General features: G+C 48.1%; 1 long non-coding RNA gene across 2 annotated transcripts in view; it reads left to right on the top strand.

Moving 5' to 3' along the window:
- The window catches only part of LOC122439902, a 222,487-nt gene that overhangs the window by 32,467 nt on the left and 175,790 nt on the right, over window positions 1-14,230 (top strand). The window contains exon 1 of one of the 2 annotated variants that reach the window (XR_006269015.1): window positions 6,094-6,269. The exons of the other annotated variant lie outside the window; for it this stretch is intronic. This is a non-coding gene — a long non-coding RNA (uncharacterized LOC122439902). Of the gene's footprint in view, window positions 1-6,093; window positions 6,270-14,230 lie in introns of those variants that run through there. 2 annotated transcript variants of the gene reach the window in all.

Below are 14,230 nucleotides of genomic sequence, written 5' to 3'. Positions count from 1 at the left end.
CCATCCTGAGGCATAGTTCATTTCACATATGATCCTGTGAAGTTCAGTAAACAAGTTTTCTGCTCCAAAACACAATGGTGAAACAGGCATAACGTAACAGTTATAGAAATTTCTGTTAAGCAAGGGAGAAAATATAAAGAAAAAAAGGTCATTGGTCCCAAGCAATTTCGAAATCCAGCGGGCAAACTCCATTTGATTTCGAGGCCGCTTCTGGGATTCTTGGCTCCAACCTCTGGGCTCAAGTCTTGATCCTCTGAGTCATCCTTCCTTTTTCATTATAGGTATCATGTATTTGCATTTAAGGAGTTTGATCAACCTGCTTCTTGCATGGACAATTTTGGAGTTCATACAGCCTTCTTTCATTTAGTCACCTCTCTTTCCACTTCATTGCAAACTGGCAGTGTTTCTTCTGGTGTAACGTTCTCAAGAACTTTGTAGGTCTCCTCCTCCCCAGGTCTTTGCTGGGCAATCTCATCTCTGTTTTGGCTTCCATTGAAATGGCTGAGGGGGACCTATGAGTCACACACTTAATCTTTTCAAAGAGCCTTTTGTGTGACGGAATACTGTGACCTTTTGATCTTTCTGAGGTACCAGCAAAAGATTGTCCAGCCACACCCTCAGTTTTTACCCTAGAACCTGTTTTCCTGACAGTGAATCTCTTAATTTTAGTGTCTTACATTCCAGATAGGCTGAGAATTTCCCAAATCACCAAGTTCTGGTTCCTTTTCACCAGTTCTTCAGTTTATCTTTTTCCTCTTGCATTTTACCACAAGCAGCAATCAAGAATAAACCTGGCCACGCCTGTGACACTTTTCTTGGAATTCTCCTCAGCTAAACATCCAAATTCATCACTTCAAGTTCTGCTTTCCACATAACTGCAGGGCACAATTCCACTAAGTTTCCTGTCACTCTATAACAAGGATCCTTTTTCTTCCAGTTTCCACTAACATTTCCTCATTTCCTTCTGGGCCTTCACTGGCAGCACCTTTAACATCCATATTTCTACTAATAGTCTGTTCACAACAATTTAAGTATTCTCTAAGGTGATTGAGGTTTTTCCCTACCATGTTCCTCTTCCCTTCTGAGTCCTTACTAGTTGAGCTGTCAATGTCCATATTTCCACTAATAGTATGTACAAGGCAAACTAGGCTTTCTGTCATGTTCCTCAAAATTCTTCTAGTCTCTGCAACTGGAATTGCAAAGTCACTTCCACTCTTTTAAGTATTTGTTAGAGACACCCCCCTCTCCACTTCTGGTATCAAAATATGTTTTAGTTTCCCATAGATGCTGTATGACCACAACACCAACTAATTATCTTATAGTTCTGGAGGTCAGAAGTCTGAATGGATCCCACTGTGCTCAAATCAAGGTTGTCATCAGGGCTTCATTCCTTGCTGGAGACTCTAGGGAGGAATCCATTTTCTTGCCTTTTCCAGCTTCCAGAAGCTGCCCCCATTCCTTGGCTCATGGACCCTTCCATCTTCAAAGCCAGCAATAGCTGGTCATGACTTTTCCACACCACATCGTTCTGCCTCCATCTGCTGCATTTAAGGACTCTTGTGATCATATTGGGCCCACCCAAATAATGCAGGATAGTTTCCCTGTCTTAAAGGCAGATCATTTGCAACCATAGTTTCATCCACTACCTTAATTCCCCTTTGCCATGAAACGTGAAACATTCACCAGTTCCAAGATCTATGACATGGATATCCTCCGGAAGACATTACTCTGCCAGCTACACTTCCCTTCACATTGGCAGATGGGCTCAGTGGGGTTGGGAAGGCTCTGCTGGAGGCCCATCTACAGCTAATTTTTCTAGTCCTTTCAATGATTTAGTTAGCATCCAGTTTCCTGAGTAAGCTCCTCATCCTCTGAGGCTTCCAGGTAGGGTGATGGCATCACAGCTGTGAAGTGGCAGTGGACAGCAAAGACGATGGTGATCTGTTTCCCAGCCCCGAGGGAGGCGCGCTATGGGGACGGAGCAGCTGCCACCCGAGAGGGCTTCAAGGAGGCAGCATGAGCAGTGATGCGTCACAAGAGTGACTGGGGTTTATGGAAAGGGTGAAAGGTGCCAAACACCTGCTACCTGCTAGGCACTGTGCTGGGCTTTATTTCCACAGCAATTATGTTTAAGTTCATGAGCTTCCCGGGTGGCCCAAGAATCCTCCTGCCAATGCAGAAGAAGCAGGAGATGTAGATTTGATCCCTGGGTTGGGAAGATCCCCTGGAGTAGGAAATGGCAACCCTCTCTAGTAGTCTTGCCTGGGCAATTCCATGGACAGAGGAGCCTGGCTGGCTGCTCCTCCACGGGGTCGCAGAAGAGTCGGACACGACTGAGCATGCACGCCCGGGCTCCAGGAGCGAGGCCTTCAGCAGCTGTGGCCCGAGGCCTCAGTGGTTGTGGCGCGCAGGCTTTAGTTGCTATACAATGTGTGGCATCTTCCCGGACCAGGGATTGAACCTACGTCCTCGGCATCAGTAGGCAGATTCTTAACCACTGGACCACCAGGGAAGTCCAAAAGAACTAAACTTTGATTTTATTTAATTTTACTTAATGTTCATTTGCATAGCTACATGTGAATGGCAGCTACTATATCAGACCACACGACTCTGGTAGGTTAAATTGTCCAAGGTTTTATTGTGGCCGAATTAGGACAGTCATGAGGGAAGGGTTTGGAGTTGGGCAGCCCTGTCTCATCACACTTTCTACAACTTGCCTTGGTGTGGCTGCTTCCCGCAGACCCCAGCCCTAGCCTTGAACAGTTCGGCTCCCTCTGCTGTCTGGCCATTGGCTGACACCAACCCTGTAAGCCTGGTCTCTCACTCCTCCATGGTTGCACCCTGGAGTTGGGGACTTGTACAGTCAGTTCATGGTTTTAAGGGAGCCAGTAAGAGAGAGGGTGTGTCTGGGGCGGCAGAAGCCAGAGTCAGCCAGGCTGGTACCCTGTTGCATAGAGCCTCTGGATGCTGGCGCCTGAGATGCCCCGGTAGCATCATCACCCCACGTGGGCTTGGCTCGGTCCTGGAGCCTGCTTCCCCAGGTGCCGCCACAGGTTACTCGTCAGTTCAGAGCTGCTGGTGTTTGCCCTCTTGGGGTCTCCTTTTCTGCTGTGAGTGCCTCATCTCCTTTCTTGGCACAAGTGAGAGCAGGTGGTATCGCAGGGGCGAAAGGCTGTGCAATGGGGACTCATGGCTCCGGGGACATCAGGGTCTCCTGTAGGCTGCTCCTCTCTGAGCCCTCGCCTGTGGCCCCCTGGGGGGGCTTGGCAGGGCTATGGAGCTGTGTCTGCTGGGACCAGCCTGGGGTTGGTGAAGGTGGGATCCTGGCAGAGGCCGGCTCTAAATGTTTGCCCAGGCAGAGGTTTCAAGCGTCTGGTTTAGGGGATGTGCCTGAACTAATCCTGTTATTAGCTGGATTATCTCTTCAAACTGAGAACCAGCCTCTGTGGGTCCCCAGTGAGGTGCTCAGCTGGGAGTCAGGGTGACTGGCCCCACCCGGGGTGTGTCTGCTGTCAGAGAGCCTGCTGCCTGCATGGCAGCCAGGTGGCTTCTACTCCTGGTTCATCCACTGGTTTATTCACTCATTTATGCATCCATCACACGGTCGCTGGGCATCAGGCCTAGAGCTGGCTGCTGGGGACCCAAAGGGGAACCCAACCAGATGGGGGTCTCACAGAGACAGAGTCCAATGGAAGACTGAAAAACAGTAAAAACCAAGGTAGGTACAGAGATCTGGGGTGTTTAGGATGAAAGGCTGAGATGAGGCTGAAGAGGTGGGTAGGGACCAGCACACAAGGACGGCCCTGGGGGTCTTGGTAGGAAGTCAGCCTCCATTTCAGCTGTGGTGGAGCTCCTGATAAGCCTTAGGAGGTGAGTGATGGGATCAGATGTGAGAAACGATGGATTAGAGGATACTGGCTGATGCAGAGTGGGACCACAAGGAGGCTATCTGTTCATTTGTTCATTCATTCATTCATTCATTTTTTTTAATCCAGCAAATATTTGGGTTCCTATTACCTGCCAGGCCCTGTTCTAGGAACTAGGGATGAATCACTGAACAAAATAGACAAAAACATCTATCTTCAAGGAGCTTATATTCTAGGAGAGAAAAAAAAAGGAGACATAGGGAGGGGGAAGGGAGTGGCAGAGAGAAGGAGAGGAGGGAATAGTGTACGTAACTGCTATAATAAATGTGTGAACAACAGAGCATGTTAGAAGATAATACATGCTACATAATAAAGAAAAAAAAAATGCAGAGCAGGACTTGACTCTAGGGGCAGAGTACCTCTCATGAACCGGTAAGATTTGAGTAGAGACTTGAAGGAGTCAAAGAAGGTATCCATGTAGATGGGACAAACCCTAAGGCAAGACTGTATCTGATGTGTTTGAGGAACAGCTGGAGGCCAGGGAGCCTGGAGTGAAATGGCCACAGCAGAGAGGAGCTGAGGAGTAGAGAGAAGGTAAGGGGTACATGTTGTTGTGTAGAGCAGTATCCTGCTATCCTTGGATGCCGGAGGAGCTCATGGATAGAGTTCATGGGATTTTTGAGCTTGAATGGCCAAAAAAAAAAAAAAAAAGGACACCTTTATTTTCCTTAACCTTTAACTGAAATTCAGCATACATTTCAAATATGATTGTAGGCAAAAATCCCATCTGTGACTTTCTCAACAATGCAAATTACAGATATTTTTATGCTACATGACAACTATTCAGATAGCTTGAAATATTTCTTCTCACCCTGAGTTTGGTTTTACAGCAGGCACCAACCCTGTGATTTAATGTATACATATCACAGTGTCACAAATTTTAAAAATTAACTCTTTCAGCAGAGTCGGTTTCACTTGTAAGGCTCTATAATTTTTATGCACGTACAACCTTTCCCCACAACGAGTTCTCTGGCCTCTCCGGCCTGCTGGGGGTCATGGCACAGAGCTGCAAAGGAGCTCTGGTGTGGAGTCTGATTCCACCTGAAGCACTTTGAGTGGAATGAGAAGCCATTGCAGGATGGTGAACACCTTTTAAAATATAAAATGAGATCCTGGCTGCTCTGTTTTGCTAAGACTGGCGGGATCAGGGTCAGAGTAAAGGTGGTCACAGAGATCCTGGTTGGAGATGGTGAAGGCTCATGCCAGCATGGAGGTCCAGGGCTGTGGGGGTTAGCCTGGATACACAGTGAAGGGAAGGCCAAGAGGAACTGCAGCCGGATGGGGCGTGGGGAGTGAGAGAGAGGCTTCAGGGATGCCCGGCTGCTGTGACTTAGCTGCTCAGGATGGTTTCAGGGGAGGTGACGTTTGCACTGGATTAGAAGGCGGTGCTGGCTGTGTTGTTGAGTCCTGCAGGGCCTGTGTGCTGTCATCTGCAGCCCTGGCAGCCTGCCTGGGACCTGTCATAGGTCCTCGTGATGTATCAGTCCAAAGGTGGGGTGCAGGTGGAGGGAAGCTCTAGGGGGTTGCTCAGGCTTCTGGCTGGGGAGCTCAGAGGGATGGCTTTGACATGACGATGGTCCTGGCACCCCATGAGAACAATGGGCAGAAGGCATTTGGTGATATTTAAACTCCTAGGCCAGGGAGGCGTTAGCCTGTGCTGAGGGGGAAGGAAGCTCGCTTCAGCTCCTCAGCTCTCTGTTTAGCTCGGGTGACTGATTGATGGCCACGGATTTAATAACGCGGTCAACCAGGGCTACTCCGTGCAGGATGAATTTGGTTGAGATGTAAATATTTTATATCAGAGTATTAACTGCTTATTAAAAGTGTATTGAGATTTATATGTTATGTGGCTATAATTATAGACATCACAGAGAGGTCATTTGCTTGCTGGAAACATCTCTAACAGAGCTGTTAATCCGGAAATGTGCGTCCTGCAGTCAGCTGGCCTTTAGGTAGGCATTTTACTTGTCTTATTAAAGCAGAAATTAAACACAGGTATAAATGCTGCTGCACAGGCGGCTCCTTTTCTGGACCCACCACATGCAGGTCACGTGGCACCACCAAGCCCTGAGTCAACTCTTCTGAGATAAAAGGGAGTTGTGTGCTGCGAGGTCTTCTTGGCTTGTGGTGATGAGGGGCACCCCGGGGAGAGCTGGCGTTGCTTCTCTCTTCCACGCACGTCCAGAGGTTGATTGCCCAGGTCTGGGTGACAAAGGGGACCTGCCGCAGACAGTCATATATACCTCTGTTCGTGGTTAGTGCACACTTGCTGTGTTCACTCCTTCTTGTGGCTTGACGAGGGAGGTGCCATACTCTCTGGGGACAGATTGGAGTCTCTTGTGGGTAAGTGATTAATTTTTGTTTTTGAACTGAACATCTAGAACTTGCTCTGTATGAAAACTATGTGATCAGTGTAAAACTTAGAGCAAGTGACCCATGGGAAAACAAACATTTTTTGAATGATGAAAGTGTGTTGAGTTTAGGGGGCAGCTTGGAGTCCATCCATCCATCCATCCATCCATCCATCCAATGTACTGAGTGTCAGGTGTTGGGAATACAGCAGAGAGAAAAATAGAAACTCCTGCCTGCATGGAGCTTATATTCCCCTGGGGAAGTCAGTTCAGTTCAGTCACTCAGTCGTGTCTGACTCTTTGTGACCCCCTGGCTGTTGGACTGCCAGGCTTCCCTGTCCATCACCAACTCCCAGAGCTTGCTCAAACTCACAAGTATCAAAAACAAACTCACAAGTATATAATGGACCCGAATGGATAAACAATAAGGTCCTATTGAATAGCACAGGCTTCCCAGGTGGCCCAGTGGTAAAGAATCTGCCTGCCAAGCAGGAGATTTGGGTTCGATTCCGGGGTCAGGAAGATCCCCCAGAGAAGGAAATGGCAACCCAGTATTCTTGCCTGGGAAATCCTGTGGACAGAGGAGCCTGGAGGGCTACAGTCCATGGGGTTGCAAAGAGTTGGACATGACTTAGTGACCAAACACCCACAACAATAGCACAGAGAACAACATTCAATATCCTATGATAAACCATAATGCAAAAGAATGTATAAAAAAGAATGTACATATGTATGTATAACTGAATCACTGTGCTGTATACCAGAAATTAATACAACGTTCCAAATCAACTATACTTCAATTTTAAAAAAATGATTAGAAAAAGGTTATTTAAATAAGATAAAAAAGCATAATGGATTCAGAGATCAGGCTGCATCCAAGAGCAGTTTTATCAACCAAATTTAAATGATTTCTGTAACCTTTTTTCGTGTGCTTTGTTTTTATTTCTTTTTAAAATTGCTTCATTTGTAGACACCTTTCTCAGTGTGACCTAAACAGTCACATCCTGGCTTTCTGGGAAATGACCAGCTCCTGGGTTCCTGGGTTTCTCACAGCTTCAACTTCCTTTTACTGTTCCTCATGAGAGTCCTTCTGTCATGTTTTCATGGGTTTCATACTTCCTGACTGAGAAGGCAAGTGTGTGAGAGATGAGCTATGTTGCGGTCACTCCAGGCTGTCACGCCGGTTCTGGGCTGTGATACCCTGTGAAGGTGGGGCACACTTCCAGCGCTCTACTCTTGGACTCTTGGAGTCTTCCCTCCCTCCCGCTGGCAAGCTGTTCCTCTCTTACTGGGCGCGATCCTTCTCCCTCCATCTCCAGAGCCTTCTGGCATGCACACAGAAACAATGAAAAACTGGCTCAGGTCTTCCAAGAGGAGGCTCATTAGCGGACTGATAAGGCATCTTCATCATTTTTGCCTTGAGGTTCCAATAATTGTTGTTAACAAAGTCTTAGGCTATGAAGAGAGGCAAATCCCTGGGAAGAGTTGAGGGACCTCTAGTGACTAGGGCAGTTGTGAAATGCGCACATTTTCTGAAAGGAAGCTGAGGGGACAGGAGGTTCGGGGAGAGTAGAGGGTTTGCACAGAGCGCTCGTCATTTACCTGCCTCAGGTGGTACTACAGTCGCAGCCCTATAGGAGGGGCCCATTTCTACTCTGATGGGGTCCCTGAGTGAACGGTCCTCCAATTGGGATCTCATTTTCCTGAGGCACCTAAGCTTGCACTGTCCAGTGCAAGAGCCGTTGGCCATGTGGGGCATTAGAACACTTCGTGTGTGACTAATGGGGCTGAAGAGCAGAATTTTCAATATTTAAACATTTTAATTAATTTAATTTTAAAAACAAGTACAGCCTGCCAGCAGGGAGCAGAGAAAAAACTGTAAAAAGCAGACCCAAGGACTCAGAAAGTTATTAGGAAACTTTTAAGTATGTTTGGAATAACTGGGGTATGTGAATTTACTTTTACAACTGTAAATTTTATGAGACCTAAATACTGATTAAATATTTCTGAGGAAAACCTAGCATCTGAATTGACACCTGCTGTAAGTGTAAAATACACACCAGGGCTCAAAGACATAGGATAAAAAAAAGTTAAATATCCCATTAATAATTTTTTATATTCAGTTGCACATTGAAATGATAATATTTGGGGTATATTGAGTTAAAGAAAATATATTATGAAAATTAATTTCACCTGCTTCTGTTCACTTTAAGAGTGGCTTCGCAAATTAAAAATTGTATTTGAGACCATTATTATATTTCTGTTGGACAGTACTGCTCTAGAACTTTCTCTGCCCTTGTTTAGATCTGAGGCTGTCACATAATTTGATGGAGTTCAGCCTCCCATTGAATTTGTCCTAAGAACTTTACATGTTTTCAGTCTTCCCAAGAGTCCAATGAGATAGACACTATGATTTCCCACTTAAAAATATATAGAAGCGGAATCTCAGGGTGATAAAGGATCTTGCTTAAGGTCACACAGCTAACATGGAGCAGAGTGGGGTCCCTAGAACCAGACAGGCCTGGATTAAAGGCACCCTGATAATCACTGTACCACATTGGCCCCACTCCAACCCTGTGATTTCAATGCCCAGCTTGCGGCAGTGTGTCCTGGAGCAAGGTCAGCAAACGACCACCAGGATTATAAGAGTCTTTGGGGGGTCATGCTTTTGGGGGGACTCTCATGGGAGAGGAGGTGAGCCCTGGGCTGTACCTGGGGAGCACTGCCACCCTGATCTGAGGGGTGAGAGGGATCTGAAGACCTAGTCTGAAACTCCAGCAGCTGAACTGAAGCCCACATCCCAGCCACAGCCTTGTCCCATTCTGTGGCAGAGTGTTTTCAGCAACATCATGAGGTGGCAGGGCCAACACAACGGTCATCTCCATCTCGCAGGTGAGCAGACTGAGCCTGATGTGGGCGAAATGACTTCCTCGAGATCACCGTCAGAGCTGGGCCTAGAGCCAAGAGTTCTTTCTGGTTCCAAATTTAGAGTATTTTCCACTAAGAAAGTGGGAGAGACTGGATGGCTCGGGTGGGAGAGGATGCAGGAGGTGAGCGGGCCACCTGCAGACCCAAGCTTGGCTCTCACAGTACCATCCCTGGGGCTTGACACCTGTTTCCTGGAGGTCCCTGATGTTCTCTGGCTGCACGAGAATAGACAGCCATTGGGTAGGACTTTGTGCAAGAAAGCAAGTCCTGACCTTGCCTGGATCTTGTTTCTAGGCTCACTTAGCTTTTGGAATTCTGGGTTCTGTCCTGACATTTCTATTTATTACCTATGTGATCTGGGGCATGTTGCTTCATCCCACTGAACTTCAGGTTCCTTACCTGTAAAATGGGACTTTACCTTGTGGGGGGAGGATTAGCAGAGAGGTTGGGAAATGCCTGGCACGTGGGTGCAGTGAACACTGGGGTTCAGTCACCTGTGGTTCTCTGGGACCCTCCCTGTCTCTCCATGGGAAAGACAGGAGGCCCAGGAAAAAAGCTGCAGTCTGAGGGTCGCAAGCCTGGAAGGTAGGAAACAGGACTGCAGAAGTCTCTCCAGCTGCAAATTGCATGTCCAATCTAGGTGCTTTAGTTTCTCACCATAAAATCTGGTAGCACTGCCAGTAAGCTTGGAAAGGATTCTTGTTGTTCAGTTACCATGTCATGCCTGACTCTTTGTGACCCCATGGACTGCAGCACTCCAGGCTCCCCTGTCCTTCACTATCTCCCGGCATTTGCTCAAACTCATGTCCTTTGAGTCAGTGATGCTGTCTAACCATCTCATCCTCTGTCACCCTCTTTTCCTTTTGCCTTCAATCTTCCCCAGCATCAGGGTCTTTTCCAATAAGTTGATTCTTCACATCACGTGGCTGAAGTTTTGGAGCTTCAGCATCAGTCCTTCCAGTGAGTATTCAGGACTGATTTCCTTTAGGATTGACTAGTTTGATCTCCTTGCTGTCCAAGTGATTCTCAAGAGGCTTCTCCAGCCCCACAGTTCGAAAGCATCAATTCTTTGGCACTCAGCCTTCTTTATGGTCCAACTCTCACATCCAAACATGACTACTGGGAAAATCACAGCTTTGACTATATGGACTTTTGTCGACAAATTGATTTCTCCGCTTTTTAATATGCTGACTAGGTTGGTCATAGTTTTCCTTCCAAGGAGCAAGCATCTTTTAATTTCATGGGTATAGTCACAACTGGCAGTGATTTTGGAGCCCCAGAAAATCTGTCACTGCTTCCATATTTTCCCCATCTATTTGTCATGAAGTGATGAGTCCGAATGCCATGATCTTACATTTTTGAATGCTGAATTTTAAACCAATAGTGGAAGGGATTGCTGTACTTAGTCGCTCAGTCGTGTCCAACTCTTTGCGACACTATGGACTTTAGCCTGCCAGGCTCCTCTGTCCATAGGGATTCTCCAGGCAAGAATACCAGAATGGTTTCCATGCCCTCCTCTAGGGAATCTTCCCAACCCAGGAACTGAACCCAGGTCTCCCGCATTGCAGGCAGATTCTTTACCATCTGAGCCACCAGGGAAGTAATGCTATCTAACACCAGTGGTAAAGAACCCACCTGCTAATGCAGGAGACTTAAGAGATGTGGGTTCAATCCCTGGGTTGGAAAGATCCCCTGGAGAAGGAAACGGCAACCCACTCCAGTATTCTTGCCTCGAGAATTCCATGGACAGAGGATACTGATGGGCTATAGTTTATAGAGAAGGAAATGGCAGCCCACTCCAGTGTTCTTGCCTGGAGAATCCCAGGGACAGCAGAGCCTGGTGGGCTGCTGTCTGGGGTTGCACAGAGTCGGACACGACTGAAGTGACTTAGCAGCAGCAGCATAGTCCGTGGGCTCCTAAAGAGTTGGAGTCAACTGAGGCGAGTTAGCACGCATGCACACAGACCCCCAAGGGAAAAATGGGTGTGGTGTCATGCAAAATTAGTTTTTCAAGGACTTGGCTTGCTGTACCAGATAATTTTCTTGAAAGTATTGGTCAAGCAGGGGCCATAGGGTGGATTGCTTTCCTCCCCCCACCCCCAAGGCAACCTAGTTTCCTAGAAGGGATGACAAATTCTGGATTGTATAACACTCTCTGTCCAGGAAGCATCTTTGAAGAGCTCCATGACTATAGCCAACTTGCCTTCGAGGTAGAGGACCTGGCCAGCCCTGCCAGAGGAGCCCAAGCCTGCCTCCTGGAACTCCCAGCCAACCTTGCGGGGAGAGGCGAGGATGCTGACCCTTGCCTGTTCCCAGCTGATGCGGAGCACCGCAGTGTAGAGCCCAGGCCTCCCTCCTCCTGCCTTTCTCCATGGTCGCTGGCTGTCTGAAGACCCTTCCTGGCAGAAACCGGCAGTCTGCTTGGGCGGAAGGTGTATCTAGCCCCGTTTGTGTTCACCCTCCCCTACCCTAGACGACGGCCGCTGCTTCTGTGTCAAGTTCAGACCCATCTTGAGAGGGAATCTGCACCCAGCAACCGAGCAGAAAGGCCCCTTCTCCTTCTGTCCCAGGGCCCAGTTGAGGAGGAGGGTGGGCAGACTGAGGGCTGAAGGTGCTGGGACCCTGGCGCCTTTAAGAAGCTTCCTCCCTGACTGGCCTGAAGCTTGGTGAGCCCAGGCACTCCGCTGATGGTCACTGGGTGATAAGCGGTAAAGCCTGGCTCCTTTCGCCTTTGAACTGAGCGCCGTCTTTCTTCCGCCTGGGAGCCGTTTTGAACTGCCAGTTCCTGGGGATTAGATGCATGTTTAGGCTGGATGAACTCATGAATGAAAATATTTTGCTTCGTGGTTTCGACAACAGAGACCTGCACTGTGGGCCCCCCTTTTCTCTCTCCCTCGCCTAGCACCACCCACACAGGCCCACCCTAATAGCGGGGGCCCAGGTCTCCCAGCAGCACCCGAGCTGCTCCGTGATAGTTTGGACAGGACCAGTGTGCTGTGATGCAACCAGATCTCGGGCAGCCTCTGGGCCAGGTGAGCACTTTCTCGATCATTTTCCCCTTGATCCGCGATAGCAAGATGGCTGAGAGGCAGCCCCAGGCTCTTCCACTTATGAGCAAGGGCAAGGTGAGGAGGGAGGAACTGGCCCTGGGTTCGTGCGCTTCACCTCGCTTTGATTCCACTACCATGGGCTCCTTGAGCTTTGGGGTGTGCGTCGTGTGGTTGGCAATCTGAGTCCTGCCATCTTGGAGGTGTGGGGGTCATGGAAGAGACAGGGGTATCAGTTCAAATCTCTGCTTGGACTCTTCTTAGTTGTGTGAGCCTGAGAAAGTCACGGTGTTGCCTCACATCCCCAGTTTATGGGTGAAGACACTGGGATTCCCACATCTCCCTGCTGATCTGCTCTGAGGGTTGTTCGTGTGTGAGGTGCCAACCATTGTGCCTGGCATGGAGTCAGCATTGCATCACTGTCCATTCCCTCCCTGTTGCTGGGCTTGGCTGGGCCAGCAGCCTGGGCCAACACCCACTCCATGTCTCCTGTGCCCTACTTTCAGAGAATGAGGAAGACCCAAGGGAGGTGCTTACAGGGCCCCAGTGTGACGGATGAAGTCATCAGCTCCTAAGTGAATTAATGCTGCAATTAATAGATTGATGCTGTTGCTGGCTGGGTTACACTCTTGGCTGGTTCCACCATATAGATCATCTTTATTGTCACATGACTCTGGTGGATACTGAGACCAGCACCCACCGTCCAGAGGGCAGGTGTCTGTCATCCCCTCTTGCACAGAGTTGCTGGGCACTTCCTGTAAGGGGCATAGGCTGCTGGCCATTAGGTATCCGTACTGGGATGTGATGCTTTCTGTTGTTCAGTCACTAAGTCATGCCTGACTTTCTGCGACTCCATGGACTGTAGTCCGCTAAACTCCTTTGTCCGTGCGATTTTCCAGGCAAGAATACTGGAGTGGGTTGTCATTTCCTACTCCAGGATATCTTTGCAACCCAGAGATCGAACCCATGTCTCCCGCATCGCTTGCATTGGCAGGTGGATTGTTTACCGCTGAGCCACCAGGGAAGCGTAACAACAATTGGGGTATAATGTTTTCTGTTACTTAGTGAACAGATTCAGTTGAGGATCAAAACAAGCCTTGGGCTGGTCGCTGGTGCCCTGGCTTGTCTGGGTGGGAGGCAAGCCTGGTGCCATCTCGTGTGTGTATGTGTTGTGGGGCAGAAAATATTATTGGGCTTTCCCCATCTTAACTCCTGATCAGCAGCTCTATCACTGAATAATGGATAGTGTTATTCTACATAAATCCTATAGGCTACATTTAGAAAAACTAGAGTTAACATTTTGGAGTCTTCTCGTCTTTTCTTTTGTTCCCTCTGTATATGTTTTTCTCCACTTATAAAACAGTATGGTCCAATTTTGTAACTTGTTCTCACTTACCAATCTATCATAGTATGTATTGCTGTGTGTATACTTCAGTGTATCATGATAGCCTTTTACATTCTACACCGTCGTTTGTGAGGAGGGCCTGTGGTACAAATGCACTCCAGTTTTCAAAACCACTGTCTCATATGTGGTTGTATAAGTGTCAGCCATCACTAGCCACACTGTGATGAAGCTCCTTATGTTAATATGGGCTTCCCTCAGACAGCTGTTTCCCTAAGAATAAGTGCTTAGAAATTTAATTTCTCAAAAAGATATCTGAGGTATCTGTTTTTCAGGCTTTTGCTACCTTTTGCTAAGTTGCCTTCCAAAAAGTTAGGACTAATTTACCTTCCTCCCAGTAGCAAGAGTGTTTGCTTCCCTTTATTCTCTCCGATACCAGGTATCAAATATTTAAATCTCTCTTCTGCTCTGCTGGAGGAAAATAAACGGATATCTTATTCTTTTAACTTGCGCATGCAGCGTGCGGAGGCCCATGATGAGTCTTTAGTGAGGACCTGCTGTGTGCAGTACGGTGTGTGCGAGGCCCAGGCAGGCCCCAGAGAAGCAGGAGATGGTGGGCCTTGTGCTGCGGGGGCT

The sequence above is a fragment of the Cervus canadensis genome, chromosome 4 (assembly GCF_019320065.1).
Source record: "Cervus canadensis isolate Bull #8, Minnesota chromosome 4, ASM1932006v1, whole genome shotgun sequence".
Classification (NCBI taxonomy): domain Eukaryota; kingdom Metazoa; phylum Chordata; class Mammalia; order Artiodactyla; family Cervidae; genus Cervus; species Cervus canadensis.
Note: the sequence above shows the minus strand (reverse complement) of the source record. Positions and strands in the feature narration are given on the sequence as shown.